The following is a 6,485-nucleotide window of genomic DNA, read 5'->3' as shown; positions in this document are numbered from 1 at the left end:
ATGTGTTGTTAGATTACCCCCCGAAGGAATAGAACTAGCTTCTCTTTCCTCCTTTATTTAAATACATCATTAGCTGTTACCATGCCCCTGCCACTTACACAGTCTCACTCTCTATCCAGTCTTCCCGAGGACTTGGGATTGTTTTACTTTCAACCCTATCTTTTGCATATGCACCTTTGTTAGAAATCAATGAAAGCTTTCTGAAAGGTCCGGAGAGGGGCTGCATTTTCTTGTTCTTACTACTTGGCCTGAGTTAATGTAAGCCTTCTCCAGGTACTTTCAGTCTTTGTTTTTAACTCATGCATCTTCAGCATTGTTTTCCCAGACAACTTTCAAACCAGGTCAGTGTTCACGGCAAAACCTCCTGACAGCTTGCTTCTTAGGTGTGAATCCCTTAAAGTCCCTATCCTTCCAGTCTGGTAGAGAATCAAGCCTTCCAGTCTGGGAGAGACTCAAGAGAGAATACCAACAGTCCAGCCACCCTATTATCAATATTAATGATATTCTGAGCTTGAACGATGCGCCCCCTCCATGTTAGTAGAATTTATCTGATTGTGTCCTTTTTCTACCACCCAATGAATGGCCCCACCTCTGAGCAGAGTAACTAGCATAGCCAATTTTGAGGCAGGCCATCTTCCTTATGCACAGTCGGTGTCTACCCTATTGTCCAACATTTTGGTATATATGTGAACTTTGAAGGAGATTGGGTCCTCAGTTTCTCTCTTCTCCCACTTGCTTCTTGCATATGTGTTCACTCTTAGGGAGAAACAGCTCCCAACATTGTTTTCTTGACTAGAGAAAATGTACGAGGAAACTAGAAATTCCAGGACGATGTCCTCACCCATTATAAGAGGCGAGTTGCCAACAGGCCATTTGGGTTTCTTTGTCAACGTGTGGTACTATTACTGCTCACTGGACCTTCACCACTTCCATGCTTGGTCTGGGGCATGACATCTTGTAGAGCAAGCTGCAGTCTTCAATCTGGGTTCCTCACACCCATGGGAACTTACAGATACACAAAGTCTTTCCAATGTGTTATGAGCCCAGGTAGCTCCAGGGCTTCCATTTCTAAATATTCAGACTTCCGTAAGTGCCGTTTCCTGAAACTTATTTGCTGGAGACTGGGCTATGGGTTCTCCCTTTTCACCTCCTTTTTCATAATCCTCCTCCTTCTACTTTACAAAAGGAGCCAATCCCCAATGATCTAATGGTGAATTGGACCCAAGCTGGAAAGCCTTCAGGTACCAAAAGAAGAATTTGCATATTTGAATACTGATGTCAGGGGGCAAACATCTTTTGACTTGAAGACTGCTGGCATAAGCCCATTCCACCCATCTCATAAAGATACTTGCTCCCAATGAAGCTTTTATTCATTTATTTATTTATTTATTTATTGAGACAGAGTTTCATTCTGTTGTCTTGGGTTTGAGTGCCATGACATCATTATAGCTCACAACCACCTGAAATTCTTGGGCTCAGTGATCCTTCTGCCTCAGTGATCCTTCTGCCTCAGCTTCCCAGGTAGCTGGGACTACAGGTGCCCACCACAATGCCTGGCTTTTTTTAGATATGGGGTCTCACCACTTACTCAGGCTGGTCTTGAACTCCTGAGCTCAAAAAACTCACCTGTCGCGGCCTCCAAGAGTGCTAGGATTACAGGCAGGAGTCAGTCACTGTAACTCATCTATCCCAATGAAACTTCATATTCTATAATTAATGGCTTTATTTCATAACACATGTGTATGAATACAATGTATTGATATGTATATAACATAAATGATATATATATATAAATATATACTTCAAACACTGTAAGAAGCACATGTGTGTATATATGTAAAATATACATATATATGTGATTTTATACATATGTATCATGCATATGCTATTAGATACATAGTATGTCACATGAATAAACACAAAAATAGTACAATTAGATAAGGGGCCTTTAAAAAAATACATAAAATGGGTATGCTGTTTTATGCCCACACTAGTAGAATTCTTATTAACCGAGTTTTTCTATTAGTTTTCTGTGCATCTTGAAATTCTCTTCAATGATTTTTTAAATGATTCCTCACTCTTACAAAAAAAAAAAAAAAAAGTCCTCGTTGACTGCCATGTGCTTTACGTTGTCAGCTATAAATATTTCTTACCCTTGGATGCTTAGTGCTTCTACATTGCCTACTCTACCATATTCTTGATTTTTTCCCTTTCCTGGATCTTGACCTTCCTTGTCTTTTAGGCCTAGATTATTTCGTGTTTTCCTAAAATGACCTTAAGGGAAGACAAGAATTTTGTCCTTCACCCCAGAAAAGGAGCAATGATGTCACTACAGCATATCCAAAATTCCACAAATGATAATGTTTACAAAATAATATGAATGATACTTTGTTCACCAAAATCATGGGAAAACATTGGAAATGAAAATATCTCTTCTGAGGTTAATTAATATATCCTAATAAAGTCTATTTCAAAGATTGCATACTCTTTAGGTTAAAAGAAGTATAGTACATGCAAGTCTAAGCACAAAGATTATCTGTGAAGAGAATTCTGTTTAGGCGCCTAGGTTGACAAATCCTTTTCCCATTTTGTTCATGAAAAATGTGACATGGCACTAGAGGTGCTTTTAGGAGTGCATAGAAGTCATCGAAGGTCAATTATTTATTTTGGTCTTTCATTAGATCCTGAAGCCAAGGCATATCCACCTTGTCTAAAAGTGATGCAGGAAGAGCCAAAGGTTCAAAACCTTCAGCTAATTTTAGTTTGTGGGTCTCCACTAAACTTATTTACTAGTCCCCCAAACTGTATAGAATATTCTATTGACAGAAAACCCTCAGCACTTCTTGGAAAATCACCTACGTTCCTATAGAACATCATTGCTTAACACATATTCATGTGCTATTGCACCTTCTTCTTTTGCCCTAGGAAGAAAAATCTCTTTCTTAACTCTGTGAGGCAAATATTCATATTCTGCACAGACCTTCAAGAAACTCAGATACTCCTGACTTAAATTTGTTGGTGATGCCTACTGAAAAAGCAAACAAACAACAACAACAACAAAAACCATGCTGATGACTGGCAAGCAGACTCTGCTATCCCAGATTAGAATTTAACCTTGAAATGTTAGCTTCTCTCAGAAACTAAATTGGTGCATATGGTGAAATGACTTGCCCTCCCCTGGTCCTGCCAGCTGACAAAAGATGAATAAGCAAATATTTATATTGGTTGTAGGTGTGTTTGGGGGTTAGTCCATGACTTTGAAATGTTTTAGGATCAAAGAGTTTTGAGACTGCTACAACGACCCCTGTAAAATAGACAGTGAGATAAAAACCTCAAGATGCTTGCTAATTAACTAAGGAGGATGTCATAACAAAAGTGGAGTTTAGAAAAAATTCTTACATGTATTACTCACAATGGCAGAGATGCACTGGCAATAATACAGAACACATTTTGTTGGAGTAATTTCACTATTATTGCCCCATGCTCAGATAATGCCTCCAGTTTTGCCACCAACCAACATGTATTCATACAAGCTTCATTTACAAAGCACACTCCTAAGCAGCCCCTGCATGACCTAATACCTAGAGATTTGGTCTTCTGAAAAATATGTTATTGAAGAAACACCGCCTTTGGGCTTCAGTGGAAAAACCTTATCAGGTACTGTTAGGGACGTGTATCACTTTGTTCAATCTACAAACAAAGACAGCTTCTGGCCAAGACACTACTAGTTTTTGAACTCATTAGCACCAATTTTTTCCACTGTAACAATTAACATGGCTTATCCTGGTAAATATGAGTGGCTGCAGCTTCTCAGCGAACCCAACCTTTAACCTTGGTTTTATCTTCTCACCATTGAGATAAAAATTATAAAGATAGTCAATCATAGAGTTACCTCCCACTTCCTGAAAGTGGTCAATTAGGAAAAAGCTACACTGTCTGAGTCCTCCCACAGACCATCTAATGCAAGCCTGAGTCTTATTACCAGCCACTGTTAGTCTTAATCTGAATGGCCGTTTCATGCAGGGTGCTGCTGGTCAGGCCCTAACAAGGCCAGATGAACCTACATGCTAAAATCTGGAGATTTTTTGTTCAGTTCCAAGGCCTACTGTCATAGTACAATCCAGCATCTTGTTAATGAGTGTGTGGTGTGTTCTCCCTTCTTGCAACTTTGTTTAGTTACTGATGCATTCCTTGTGTTTGTTGTCTGGGGAAACTGGCAGAAGATAGGAGAACAGTTTAGATAGTGAATGATTACATGTCCCATAACTTATGCCTATTTGAAACCTGATTTTACAATGTAAACTGAAAATTAAATCCTAAGCTCCCCTACCAACTGAATGAATACCCTGTTGGCCCAAGGGACTCTGGTAAAACCTTAAAACCAAGTTTGGTGGCCATGAAGGTAAGGGAGGTCACACAGACCTCCTTATGTCCCCTCCCTTTTGGAGTTCAGACACAACAACTACCCAGCACTCAGGTAAAACTAGAGATCCTAAGACTGATAAAAACAGGCTCTCTGTGGCAATAAGATATGAAATAATAGAGGGCAACTAATGCCGTGCAAGACAAAGGTTAAGTCACACCCTCAGGCCATCAATTTGTTTAACAGGTCACTCTGAGTTGGTCTACTGTGGCTTGCTCTATGATTTGCAGCTGTCCTTATCTTAACTTAGACATTCTTTTCTACTGACTCCAAGCCTTTAGACAAAGCTTTACTCCTTTAACCAATTACAAATTTGAAAAATCTCTGAATCCACCTAAAACCTTTAAGCTCCCCCTTTAAGATTTCTGGCCTTTCTAGGCTACACCAACGTATGCTTGTATTGATTTATGATTTTTACCCACAATTCCTGTCTCCCCGAAGACCTCACCTACTGTGCAACATATGTCAAATATATTAAGAGTAGAGTATAAATATCTAAACACAACAATTCAAAAGTGAGGTAAAGGCTATGTTAACCAGTTTGATATAAACGTTCCAAATTGTATACAAAATAAGAACATTGTACCCCATAAATGCAGTAATGTACACAGTTATGATTTAATAAAAATAAAATAAAATAAAAAGTAGAAGCACTGTGCAAAAAAAAAAAAAGAAAGAAAAGAAAAGAAAAAAGAAAGAAAGAATGTAAAATAAATTATAACCTAATCACCTCAGGTGTACTTTCTTGGGCACGTCTGGAGACTGTCCTCTGGGCCACAGCCCCTCATATTGGCTCAGAATAAACCTCTTTAAATTGTTTTATAGGTTTTTTTTAATTAACAATATATTTTATATTATCATTTTGCTTTATGCTGAGATATTTTTGAAAAATTAACTATGACATCATCCTAAAACAGTGCAGGGGAAGTGAAGGGAAAGCTGGGAACTGTAAAAGTGATCCTTGAATTGTGGGGTTCTGGGAAATGCAATCTTAAGTCATGCTCTGTGCTGAGAATTGTGTCGGCTTTTGAGGTTCTCAGGTTCTCATCCTCATCCTTGAATCTTACAGCTGATTAGATGTGTTTGCAGGATAACTTAAAAAATCTACTTCTGGATTGGAATTGGGGTGGGGAGGAGGTTTCGGTTAATCTAATTTCCAAATAAACAAATGGCTAATTAAACATGCAAGCATACAGTGATGCCAAGCAGGTTTCACCTGGCCAACTGGAAGCTGAACCTGCAAAGACCAATTAAACATGGTTCTTGCCCTCAAGGGTCTCACAGGCTCCTGATTTGCCAGTGACTCCAAGAGGAGAAGAGAGCCATTCACCCAGTCCAGTTACTTGGTGATGGCCTATGGTGTACCTGGCACTGTGGAAGCTGCTGGGGATACAACAGTGAACAAAACAGGCATAGGACACTTCCTTTGAGCATTCTACTTTTTCTGAGGGGTAGCTCTAGGGGAGCAAATGATGATTTACAAGCATTGAAATACATTAATAAATAATGGTTCTACTGATCCAACTCAGTTCTGTCTCTCTCAGTAGATTTGGGGGAGAGGAAGTGCTGCATGCTACATATTTATTCCCCATCCCCACATGCTCACACCAGAGATGGGAGGGGCACCGTGCGATGGCATTGTGATCACATACCCACCAAAGGAAACCCTGTTGGAACAAGGAAACACAACAACTCTGTGCATCTCCTGTGATGAAGCCGGGTCATCGGGGATTTGATGCATAGGGGAGCCCTCAAGGTGGCTTCCTCCAGTGGGCAGCAACCCCCACATCTATCTCTAGCCTATACTGCTTTGTCTCTCCATTTATTCCATTCTTTTTTTCTGAAACTCTCATTCATCTCTAACTGCTTTTCAGCTATAGTTGTGATGCAGGAGGTTTCCCAGTGAAGGAAGAAAAGCCCCTTATCTCACCAACCAGGTTCTTGGCTTTGGGCTAGAAAGAATGCAAGAGTAAGCTGACTGGCAACAGAAGGTTTAGGGGCATAGAAACAGACAACAGATCCTACTCCACAGACAGCAGGGGTCCTCTTCAGAGCAGGAGGG

The sequence above is a fragment of the Nycticebus coucang genome, chromosome X (genome assembly GCF_027406575.1).
Source record: "Nycticebus coucang isolate mNycCou1 chromosome X, mNycCou1.pri, whole genome shotgun sequence".
In the NCBI taxonomy this organism is placed as follows: Eukaryota; Metazoa; Chordata; class Mammalia; order Primates; family Lorisidae; genus Nycticebus; species Nycticebus coucang.
Note: the sequence above shows the minus strand (reverse complement) of the source record.